We start from the raw sequence: 13,379 nt of genomic DNA, 5'->3' as shown, positions 1-13,379 counted from the left end.
GGTCTCACGTGACGGATCGTGGCCCCTCGGATTGTGCGTCCCTTCTCCCTGTTTCACATCTTCTGGCAGGTGGACTTCATGCGGGGCCTCAAGAAAAGGTTCATAAGGTTCATTCGCACCAAGGCAACAGAATTTGATCGATGAATAAGGATCGCAAAAAATTTATCTCTCCATCCTCTAAGACGAAACTACTTAGTTTTGGTTATAATGTATTATGGGATAGAGTTACCAATTTACAAAAACGTGCACCTATTGGGTGTGCACTTATTGGGTGTTGGGCATTTGCGGAACCTCCTCTTCAAAACATGCGGGACTGGATTAGGACACAGTGGACTCCCATTTTAGGATATTCTCCTAAAGCTAGTTGACTAATGAACTCCTCTTGGTATAGCTTCCACTACCTGCATCAGGATGACTTGGAACGCATCGCGAGGTGATCGTGGGTTCAGGGGAGAAGTTTATTACAGCTCCATCGATGGTATGTTGGTTTTAATCCCTTTCATGATACTCCCAAGGATGATTTTGTCTGTGTAAAATTGTCGGGTTTACCATTAGAATTATGGACTAGACATGTCCTTGAGGAGATTGGAGATGTAATTGGAAGGTTTATATATATTGACCCGGGTTGTTGCTCGAGATAAGCAGGTGGCGTGGATATTGGTTGAACTTGGTTTCTTTGGTGGGCTCCCGGAGCATATCGACTTGGAATGGGGACAACTTCTTCACAGAAAACACCTAGACTACTGGGGCATTCCTTTTAGATGTTTGTTGTGCCATCATATTGGTCACCTTTTAGATCGATGCACTAGACGACATATGCAAGGGTTCAAGGGAGAAGTTTTTTACAGCGCCATCGATGGTATGTTGGTTTTAATCCCCTTCGTGATACTCCCAAGGATAATTTTGTCTGTGTAAAATTGTCGGGTTTACCATTAGAATTATGGACCAGACATGTCCTGAAGGAGATTGGGGATGCAATTGGAAGGTTTATATATATTGACCCGGGTTGTTTGGGTGCTCGGGATAAGCGGGTGGCATGGATATTGGTTGAACTTGGTTTCTTTGGTGGGCTCCCAGAGCATTTGGACTTGGAATGGGGACAACTTCTTCACAGAAAATGCCTAGACCACTAGGGCATTCCTTTTAAATGTTTTTTGTGCCATCATACTGGTCACATTTTAGATCGATGCCCTAGATGACATATGCAAAGGAGTGTTGATCGACATCGCGATGGATGGAGGCAGAGCTGTTCGATTGGGGAACAAGTGGTTCAGATTCCGATTACAGGTACTGATGTTTGTACTGAGAAATCTCTGTTTAATTATGATTTTTCGTCTCTATCTCTCTACTTCTCCTTGCCCTTCCCAAGCCCCTGTGTCAACTCTCGGAAAGAGTCGGGGTCTCTCACCTTCTAGTGGGGACACCCATCTTCCACTTGCCCTTCTGTTCCCTGCCCTAGTAACCGCTCTATACCTTTATGTCCCCCTGCATCCTCGCCACATATCGATCCTCCCCCGGTGGATTTTGCTCTTACTCCAAATCCGGTTTCCTCCCCCCATTCCCCTACGATCCCAAGACATGACAACTCCCCTCACAACTCGTTTGGGAGTGCTATTGAGTTCTTGATGGTCAACCCTACAATGGATCTTGTTGCTCTTTCCATCCAGAAAGGCTTATCTCATAAATCCCCTCCATCAATCAACCCTAATTCGACTCGCAATATCATTGTTAGAAGGCGTCGGGATAAGGGGTCCTGACACTACAAGAAAGGTTCGACGATTAAGCCCCTACACTTTCTAGATACTTCTGATTTGAGAGATATTCCCATCATCTCTTCATATGACTCTCGGGCCCTTGGAGCAATTGCGCCCACCTCTGGAACCTCCTCATGAACTGCCTGTCTCTGAATTTGAGAGGTTTGGGGAATCTGTCGAAATAACTGGCCCTCAAACACCTTCTTGGGTCGATCCGACCTTTCATCATAATGCTACAGGAAACTATGACTGCATCTGCAAAAGTCATTTCATATTTCAATTCTTTTTTTCCAGATTGGCATGGTTGTTGTGGACTTTTGTGGCTTATCTGGGGGTATTGTTGTATTATGGGACCCTCGATGGGCCACACTGTAGGGATATAAATGTTTTGTTGGTATTCTATTGACAGGACATATTCGTGGAGTAGCAGATAGAATTTGTTTCCTAAATATGTGTGCGTCATATAATGATCAAATTTCCTTTTGGGATCGTATGGAAGCATGCAATATTCTCAAAATTCAATCACTCATTTTGGTTGGATATTTTAATGCAACTATATCCAGGGAGGAATCCAGGGGGTCTCAATGCAAAATGGATCCAATTTCCGACCGTTTATATCACATATTTGATTCTAATCACCTAGTGGACGTCCGACCCAACCCTCGCTCTCCTACTTGGCATAATGGATGATTTGGGGAAGATCATATAGGGAAGCGACTGGACCACTTCTTATTTCATGAGAATCTGATTAAAAAACTGGGAAATTGGAGATCCTAGGTTGATTGCACTTTTATATCATACCACCTTCCCATAGTTGTGGTCGGAACAAATTCGGTTGGGGATTCCCTTTAAATTCACCAAAATTTGGTTAGAGGATGCAGAATTCAATGAATTGATAAAGACTACTTGGCTCTCAGTGACGAGGGAAGAGAATATTTCTCCAATGGCATTCGTCTCTGAGAAACTACAAATTCTCAAAAGTCAGGCCAGAATTTGGGAGAGACTCAAGAAGAAATCACTCTCTCAGGAACTGAAGGATATTATGGAAGAAATGGTCTGTCTTAAGAGGGACATGGAGCGGGGCGACCCTTTTATATCTATGTGGGATAGACTGAAATCTTTGGAATGCAGAAGGAAAAGCAGAGCATTGTGGCTCAAGGAGTGGGGTAAAAACACTCATTTCTTTCATAAATATGCAAATCACCGGAAAAATATAAATTCCGTTTGGCATATACTTGGCAGGAATGGAGAGAAGGTGTATACGACTGAGGAGATACAAAGAGAAGTTGTACACTTTTTTGAGACTTTCTACTAGGATGGATTGGGCGTAGACATTGAAGATCATATTTGGGCTACGATGGAATACCTCGAGATGTTTAATGAGGGAGCAAAATAAAGTATTGCATAGACCGATTTCCAAAAATGAAATTCTCCGGGTATTGAAATCCTTTTCTAAAGATAAATGCTCGAGCCCAAACAGTTGGACAGTGGATATTTTTCTGCACTTCTTTGATTTGATGGGAAAGGAATTTCTAGAAATGGTGGAAGAAGTGAGAATATCTGGTAAGGTAACTGGATCCATTAATTCTACATTTATTGCACTGATCCTGAAGGTGACTGATACTTCTACCTTCTTAGACATTAGACCTATTTCACTCTGTAATACTTGCTACAAACATATATCAAAGATCATCGCAAAGCGGATTAAGAATACTCTTTCTATTCATATCTCTCAGGAAACTTTGGCTTTCTCCATAACAGGTTGATTCATGATGCGGTGGCTACTGCACATGAAGCTATGCATTCCATACATACAAAGAAATTGGAGGCATTGATCATGAAGGTTGACTTAAAGAAGGCATATGACTATGTTGATTGGTCACTCTTGCATCTCGTTTTGACTAAGATTGGTTTATCGATCCATATGGTTTAGTGGATCATGTCTTGTGTCACACCTGTCCAATACGCAGTCATTGTAAATGGTTATCCTTCTAGTTTTTTCAAAGCAAGGAGGGGACTACGACAGGGATGTTCACTCTCACCATTACTCTTTATCCTGCTGATGGATGGACTCAACCTTAAAATAATTGTTGCATGGTCCTTGGGCCTGTTTTGTGGTATCCTCCTGGGATACCATACTAATATTACACAACTATTTCGTGGGCGACATCCTCACCTTTGGAATGGTTTCCATACAAAAATTACACTATATTATCCAAAGATTCGATGCTACTATGGGGATGATGGTTAACGAAAATAAATATTTAATCATATATTCTTATGGTGATCGAGAAGAGATAAGAAGCATTACAAAACTCTTTAATTTATGTTCACAACCCTTAGGGGATGGGCTTACATACCTGGGATTTCGCCTCAAGCCAAATAATTACAGGATTATTTATTGGCAGTTGCTGCTGGACAAAATCCGGAAAAATCTCTTATGTTGGTCCCATCGTTGGTTGTCTCTTGGTGGCAGATATATTATGGCAAAAGCAGTTCTCTAGTAGGTCATGGTGTATTGGGCACACCTATATATTTTGCCTATGTCAATCGTGAACAAAATCAAAAGTTATATGGCTCAGTTCATATGGGCGGTTTAGGATTCGAGACATAAATACCACCTCATTAAGTGGGAGAAGATCACTGTCCCTAAAATGTTGGGAGGATGGGGATTACTAGATGTTAAGATTTTTGGATGGGCTCTCATTATCAAAACAATTTGGCATGCACTTTTCTAGGAGGGCATCTGGCAAGACATAATTTCATCCAAATATATATGAAACAGAAAAGCCAATGACTGGGTTAGAGAATGTTAGGTCCCTATAATACTAGTGTATTCCCCCATTATTATTGTCATTGTAGCGGCTAGCCCCTTATTGTTATTGTCATTGTAGCGGCTAGCCCCTTATTGTTATTGTTGTTATTATTGTGCCTCATAGAAGCCCACTATTGTTATTGTTGTGCCCTTACATTATTATTGTTATGTCGGCTCAATGTTAAAATTGGCAACTAGGGCCAAACTCCATATGGGTCATCTTATTTATGGCAGCTGATATTTTTCTTGGATCCCTCTCATCGAGAAGTGTAGGATTGATCTAAAGATCATCCGATTGCGATAAGTATTCATGGAGTTATGAATTTATTTGCGTTATAAGACAATTCGTCAAGGTCGTCCAGCAACCAAATAAACCCCACTTGTGCTCAACGTTTTAGTATAAGTAGAGGTGGCCTTCAAGTCATTTCAACACACTTGGATCTCTTCCTCTCTACTTGTCTTTGGGTTTTAGTAGGAGGAGAGATCCTATGGGATAAGGCTGCCCTAATCCAAAGGGCAGAAGCCAGAATTACCGGAATTGCCGGAACTGTCGGAACTGTCGGGAACTGCCGGAACTGCGGGAAAAGCCGAAACTGTTGGAACTGCCGAAACTACCAGGAATAGTAGAAATTGCCGACACTGCCGGAAACTTCCAGAACTGTCGAGAATAGCCAGAATTGCTGGAACTGTCAGAATTGCCAGGAATAGCCGGCACTGCCAGGAACTACCGAAACAACCGGGAAAGCTGACGCAAAAGGCAGAAGCCGAAACTACCAAGAACTGTTGAACTAACATGCAACAGCAAGCATGCAAAGGACAAGCAACATGCTAGGGACAACAAGCAAGCAAGATGCAGCCAGCACATAGGTCAGTATGGCAACATGGCGCAACAATGGGACATAATGCAGTACAATGATGGGTACAGTCATGATTAATGAAGCATGATGAGATGCAACATAGTGATGATGGGTGTAGCATGGTGCAGCACGGTGAGGTGCAGCATGATGACGAAATGCAGCACAACGATAGGTGAAGGAGTCACCTTGGAGAATCAGTTAAAGCAGCATGTCTTCAACTGATTTCATGTATCATCGTCTTAGAGATGATCTATGCTCTTATCTAGATAAGTCAAAGTGTTGACTTCCGTTGTAAACATACTATCTCTCTCTCTCTCTTTGTTGAACTATTGAAGAACATATAAGAAGAATTGATCAAGGGTTTCTCCACATTGGGGTTTGTCCCTGGCTAGTGCCACATCTTGTGCCCTCTTGTCTTGACTTGTCTTCTACGATTTATGTTTATGTTCTATCTGCAGTTTACTTTAATGATGATGTGATTGCCAATCTAGAAAAGATATGGAGCTAACTGTGAAAATTGAAATAAATTGCTCTAGGCATAGAACATACCTAAATTAACATGGTATCAGAGCTGAGGTGAAGATAATGCTCAAGCAATAGTGAAAGAGCAATCAACGAAGACAGTTGGGAAAGGACAAAAGGATCAGTCGATTCCTCATCCCTCTTCAAATTCACCGCGGGTGAAGTCGAAGCCAAGAATATTATCAGAATGGCGCAACAGAAGTTTTTGATGGCCTACCTAAAAATCACTTCATTGAGAAGTTCGGATCTAAGGGTGGAAGGAAAAGCAAATGCCTTGGTTGCAATAAGTTCAGCCATTATGCGAAGGAGTGTCTGAATGGCAAAGACACATCTCTTGATGAAGATAACAACCATTCCAGGGACATCTTCAATGATCAAAGGAATGATAGGTAATGCAGGTCATCAAGGAAATGGCCGACTCTTCAAAGAAAGCAAGGAACCCCAAGTATGAAGAATCAAATGTTGTTTTTGATAAGATAAAGAAGCCTTATCTTCTATTGGCCCTCTCCTTTAGATTCTTTGGGAATCTGGCTTATTGATTGTAGTGCTTCAAGGCACTTCATCGGATAGGAGAGCGCACTCTCTAATTTGGTAGAGATGGAAACAATCGTGGGATTATACTTGGAGCCGATGCCACCTATCCTAGAAAGGGTGTAGGGAATGTTAACTCTCAATTGAATAAGGGTCACTCGATTCATTTACAGAATCTCTTTTATGTACCTAATCGCAAGAAGAACCTGGTGTCCATCTCGGAAATGGAAGTCAAAGGTTTCAATGTGGCATTCATCGATGGAAAGGTAGTTTTAAAAAATATATTTTTCAAAGATGTTTTTGAGTTCAGGGTTGTATCAAGTTGCAAGAAGTCCACTGGGGACCATGTCCATTGACACATAGCACCGGAGGTCTGTGAGTCAGATGGTGACAGGGATGACTGAATTCAAAAAGAGCATGAAAGTACATGTCTGAGATGTACTAAAGGAAAATATTACAAGGGGACCATTCCCCTCATGTAGCAGGTCCACAGGTTTGAAACAACTCGAAGGGTTTGAGATTGATGATCAGGAATCTCACGTATGCAAGTGGAAGAAATCCCTCTATGGCTTGAAGCAAAACTCCCCGAGCATAGTATGAGAGGATTGATCGCTATCAGATGAAGCTGAGATTCGCTAAGAGTGAAGCAGATCCAAACCATTGTTTGAAGGTTGTGGATGATAGACCTCTCATACTAGCACCTTATGAGGACGACCTATTTCTAACAGGTGTAGACCCTCTCATTTGCAGAAGTAAGAGGGAGTTGGATTCCAGATGTGGAACGATAAACTGCAAGCCTATGACTACCTCGAGGATCTTAACTTTCAGAAGTTATATGGTAGTGATGTCGGACCAAATTTCGGAAATGCCTCTGAGTTTCATAATCTCATTCGCGTTGATGTTCTTGGTGAACTTCCGTCCGGACATATGTTTTGCAGTCAGCATGTTGAACTCATATTTGGTTGAGCCTCACTGGATTGGTGCCAAGAATCTTCTGAGATATCTTCGGAGCACAATCTCTCATGGATTGAGATACACTGTTGAAAATATGAAACTGCATGATTATTCGAATGCTGACTGAGCAGGCAGTGTGGAGGATCACTAGAGCACTTCTCAATGCTGGTTCTCTTTGGATTCTGCTTCGATATCATGGATGAGCAGGGAGCAGAAGTCGGTTGCTATAAGCACCGCCCAGACCAAATACATAGCTACGAGCATGATCTTGTGTGAAGCTGCATGGTTGCAGAAGCTTTTAAGTGAGATGTTTGTACACATGATGAATACCACTGTGATTCTCTGTGACAACCAGAGGGGGGATTCGATTATTGAGGAATCCCGAAATTCGATGATTACTCTACCAGATAGACATCAAATACTGCCTTATCTGCGATATGGTAAGTCGACGAGCGAGGAGGCTCCATCACATTGAGACTGATTTATAGGTCGCAGACATTTTGTCAAAGCCCCAGGGAAAGGTCAAATCTGTGACTTTCCCGAACGACTTGGAGTCGTTGAGAGACCTTCTTATACCTGCATGTTGCATGCATTGAGCTCTGGGAGCTCTAGGGGCTTAGGGTACTTACTAGAGCAACATACAACCACAGGGCGACTCACCCTCCCCTGGTAGCTCTGGGTGGCTTGGGGTACTTACAGGAGCAACATACAACCACAGGGCGACTCACCCTCCCCTGGTGGTGCGCTATGAACAAGATGATTAGTTCTCCTGTGGGCCGGGATGATTAGTTCTCCCGTGGCAACTGTGGAACAGGATGATTAGTTCTCTTGTGGGCTGGGATGATTAGTTCTCCTGTGGGCCGGGATGATTAGCTCTCCCATGGCAACTGTGGAACAGGATGATTAGTTCTCCTGTGGGCCAGGATGATTTATTCTTCGTGGCGACTATGGAACAGGATGATTAGTTCTCCTGTGGGCCAGGATGATTTGTTCTCCATGGCGACTGTAAAATAGGATGATTAGTTCTCTTGTGGGCCAAGATGATTAGTTCTCCATGGAATCCATTAACAGGATGATTCGTTCTCCTGTGGACAGGATGATTAGTTCTCCTATCGAGGCATCCTACCCATGCAGTCTGGGACTCATGAGAAGTACCTCTCAACTGATCAATGAGCAGGGAAATGAGGATAGGGACCATAGTAGTACTATCGATGGACGCATCGTTGTATCTACCGTACTCCCTATGTTAGGATGACCTCCATTGATCTGGGATCAATGAAACTAATATGGGATCAGTATGAGTGGTTTGAGACACTCTCTTGTGGCATTGATCTAGGATCAATGTAACTGATCTGGGATCAATATGAGTGGTTTGAAACACTCTCTTGTGACATTGATCTGGGGTCAGTATGAGTGGTTTGAGACACTCTCTTGTGATATTGATCTAAGATCAATAAAACTAACTTCGAGTCAATAAGAGTGATGTGACACACTCTCTTCAGATGAAACTGACTTCGGGTCAGTAAGAGTGATGTGACACACTCTCTTCAGATGAAACTGACTTCGAGTCAGTAGAGAATGGTATGAGACATTCTCGATCAATTCTTCTTCTTCATGGTTCAGTAGAGCAGAGCAAAGCTCAGCAGATCAGAGCAGAGCAGAGCAGTGCAGGACACTGATGGCAGAGATAGTACAGTTGGACATATGGATCAACGGATGGAGTTCTCCCTAGTTGAGAGGGAGTGTTAAAATTGGCAACTAGGGCCAAACTCCATGTGGGTCATCTTATTTATGGTAGTTGATATTTTTCTTGGATCCCTCTCATCGAGAGGTGTAGGATTGATCTAAAGATCATCCGATTTCGATAAGTATTCATGGAGTTGTGATTTTATTTGTGTTATAAGACAATTCATCAAGGTCGGCCAGCAACCAAATAAACCCCACGTGTCCTCAACGTTTTAGTATAAATAGAGGTGGCTTTCTGTTATGAAACCAACTCAAGAAAAGATAGAAAAGATAGATCAACGCCTTAGAATTCAGCCTCTTCGAGGGGGCCACCTCCTTTACATTACATAAATGAACAATTCTTGGATGATTCAAATGACAAAACCTTCTTTCTATATATAGGAGTCTAAGGAGTCACAATATAATCCAGCCGACCTAACAATAATAATATAAAGCCACAAAAATAACAATAGAGGGATTCTATGGGGCACATAAATAACAATATGGGGGTAATAGGGACACGCCAATATAAGTAAGGGGTATAACTACAATAGTAATGGGGTAATCACTAGTATTATAGGGACCCAACATGCCCCTCTCCTTCAAAAAAAGTGTTGTCCTCAATGCTTGAGTAGTTCTGGATACTTCTGCATAAAATTCTCATCCTCCCATGTAGAATCTTCAGTGGATAAGTCTTCCACTTGATAAGATACTCTGAAATTGATCGATTTCGTAGCTGTCGAGTTCTTGTTTTTGTGACTGCTTCTGGTTCCAATATAATTTTTCCTTCCTCGTCAAGTTCTGGCAATATTGTTTGAATTGGGAGCTTGTCGCCTATAACCTTCTTTAAACATGAAACATGGAAAACTGGGTGCAATCGAGAAGCTGCAGGAAGCTCCAATTTGTATGCCATAGTACCAATCTTTTGCAACACCTTGTACGGACCATAATACTTTGGTGATAATTTATTATCCTTCTTAGCTTGCTTTAGGGACATTTGCTTATATGGTTGTAGCCGTAGGAATACCCAATCACCTACATCAAAACTTCTTTCACTATGATGTTGGTCTGCCTGTTGTTTCATTCTATTTTGTGCCAACACGAGGTTATCCTTTAAGAGTTGGAGGACTTGTTGTTGATGTTCGATGTGATGTTCCACTGCCTGAACCTTAGAATTTTCTCTTAAATATGATGTGATGGATGGTGGTTGATACCCATAAAGTGCCATAAATGGGGTCATTTTTGTTGTTGTATGGAAGGAAGTGTTATACCACCATTCAGCCAGAGGCAACCATTTGACCCATTGTGTCTGTTTATCAGATACAAAGCAACAAAAATATCCTTCCAAACATTTGTTTACTATCTCAGTTTGCCCATCAAATTGAGGATGATAAGATGAGCTATGAGCTAACTGAGTACCAAGACAAGAAAATAATTATGTCCAAAAATTTCCAGTGAAAATGGGATCTCTGTCACTTACAATAATCTTTGGGTTTCCATGTAGCTTTTGAATTGTTTCCATAAATGCAGTAGAAATTGTACTGGCTTTAAATGGATGTGATAATGCACAAAAGTGTGCATACTTGGTAAGTCTGTCAACTACCACCATGATGACACTCTTTCCCTCAGACTTGGGTAAACCTGTGATAAAATCCATTGAAACCTCCTCCCAACGTTGGCTTGGAATGGATAAAGGTTGTAATAGACCCGGTGTCTTAATTGTTTCAACTTTATTTTGTTGGCAAACCAAACATTCCGCCACAAACTTTTGAATATCTGATTTAAGTCCATCCCAAAAAAATTCCTTCTTAACCCTGTGGTAAGTTTTTAAAAATCCTGAGTGCCCTCCTAAGGGAGATGTGTGCAATTCCATAAGAATCTTTTGTTTTAGCTGGGAATTCCTACAGAGGTATAAGCGATCTTTGTACCATAACGAATCATTTTGCCAGCTAAATGTATCAGACGTACTGGAATCTTGTTGTAGCTTTCGAATAAGTGCCCACACTTCTTCGTCATTCTTCCATTCCTCCCTTGCTTCGTTTATCCAATCTGGTTGGATAATAGAAATGGCGCATAACAATGCTTCCACATCCTCATCCTTTCTTGAGAGTGCATCTGCCACCACATTTTGCTTCCCTTTTTTGTAGATGATTTCAAAGTCATAACCCAACATCTTTGTGACCCACTTTTGTTGCTCTTCAGAGGATAATCTTTGTTCTAAAAAGTATTTAAGGCTATCATGACCCGTTTTTACCTTTAAGTGTCTTCCCATTAGGTAGGGTCGCCATTTCTTAAGTGCATGGAGTATTGCCAACATTTCCTTCTCATAAATAGCTTTGCTTAAAAACTTTCCCTTGATTGGACGACTTTCAAAAGCAATGGATCTTTCATCTTGCATTAGAATAGCACTAATTCCATTTCCTGAAGCATCACATTCCACAATAAAGGTTTTTGTGAAGTCTGGTGTAGCTAAGACCGGTGCTTGGCACATTGCCTCTTTAAGATGTTCAAAGGCCTTTGTTGCTTCCGGAGTCCATGAAAATGCATCTTTCTTCAATAATGTTGTTAGAGGTGCTGCTATTCTCCCATAATTCTTAACAAACTTGCGATAATACCCTGTCAACCCAAGAAATCCTCGCAGATGCTTTATGGATGTGGGGATTTTCCATTCCTTAATGGCTTTAATTTTGCTAGGGTCTACCTTAACTCCTTCATGAGATACAATATGACCCAAATATTCCACCTCCTGGACTCCAAAGAAACATTTGGATCTTTTTGCATATAATTGTTTCTCCTCCAATAGTTGTAGCACCCTGTCAACATGTTCAACATGATCCTTCCAAGACTTGCTGTAGATTAGTATATCATCAAAAAATACTAACACAAATTTTCTAAGGAATGGTTTGAAAATTGAATTCATCAAACCTTGAAATGTTGAAGGTGCATTGGTAAGGCCAAAAGGCATGACCAAAAATTCATAATGACCCTCATGAGTTCTAAATGCCGTTTTCGGAATGTCTTCAATCTTCATTCTGATTTGATGATATCCCGAACGAAGATCCAACTTGGTGAAGTAAATTGATCCATGCAATTCATCCAGTAATTCATCAATGACAGGAATGGGGAACTTATCTTTAATAGTGAGCTTGTTGAGCTCCCTATAATCCGGACACATGCGCCATGATCCATCCTTCTTGTGCACCAATACTACTGGAGCAGAGAAAGAACTTTGACTCGGTTGAATTATACCAGCCTCTAGCATTTCTGCAACCATACGTTCAATTTCATTTTTTTGGACATAGGGATATTTGATGGAACACTTCCTGGAATCAGATGAATAGCATTATCATGATCACGCATAGGTGGGAGACCTTTGGGAATCTCAAATACCTTGGAATGATTGTCCAGGACTTTTTGGAGATCTGGAGAAATAGATGATTCCATGTGGAAACATCTAGCGAACATAATTGTGCAATTACACCTCTTTGCTCCTTTTTTAGAAGCTTTGTCATACCATTAGAGCTGATTATCTTTCCTGGTTTCCCTGCAATACCCCTTAATTCAACTTCCTTTCCTTCCGTAGAAAATTTGATGAAAAGTTCTTGAAAATTAAAAGCTATTGTACCCAAGGATTGTAGCCATTGGACTCCTAGTACAACATCAGCACCTCCCATTGGAATGGAAAGCATTGGGCTAGTCAATACATATTCTCCCATGGATAGCTTGATATTATGGCACTTTCCAGAGCAATTTATTGTTCCTCCATTTGCAATCATCACTTGACACTCTGGTGCTGGATATAGGAAGCAATTCAATTCTTTTGCTACCCTACAATGAATAAAATTGTGGGTGCTTCCTGAATCAATCAACACTATTACCTTTTTCTTCTTGATTTGTCCTTCTATCTTGATGGTTGAGGAGTGGTAATTCCCGCCAATGCATTACAAGATATGGTCGGATTTATTTGTTCTTCATCTAGGCTTTGTTCCTGGAGTATATCCTCTTCTTTTGACCTTTCTTGCTCCTTTTCTTCTTCCTCTTCACAATCTATGTAGAATAATTTCTTCTCAGCACACTTATGACCTTTAGTGTATTTGCTATCACAATTGTAACAAAGCCCTTTTGCTCTTTTTTCTTCCAATTGTTGTGGTGTCAACCTTATAGGTTGTGGAAGACTAGGGCAACAACACTTCCGTCTTTATAGTTGTGAATGGTATGCTT

The 13,379-nt window shown here is 41.3% G+C and overlaps 1 protein-coding gene across 1 annotated transcript in view; it reads right to left on the bottom strand.

The window, feature by feature from the left end:
- Positions 1-13,379, bottom strand: part of LOC149184408 (uncharacterized) — a 102,053-nt gene that overhangs the window by 42,368 nt on the left and 46,306 nt on the right. The gene's annotated exons all lie outside the window — the stretch shown is intronic.

Source organism: Pinus tabuliformis, chromosome 3_2 (assembly GCF_031772625.1).
Source record: "Pinus tabuliformis cultivar Carrire ecotype Pingquan chromosome 3_2, CPIR1, whole genome shotgun sequence".
NCBI classification, from domain to species: domain Eukaryota; kingdom Viridiplantae; phylum Streptophyta; class Pinopsida; order Pinales; family Pinaceae; genus Pinus; species Pinus tabuliformis.
Note: the sequence above shows the minus strand (reverse complement) of the source record. Positions and strands in the feature narration are given on the sequence as shown.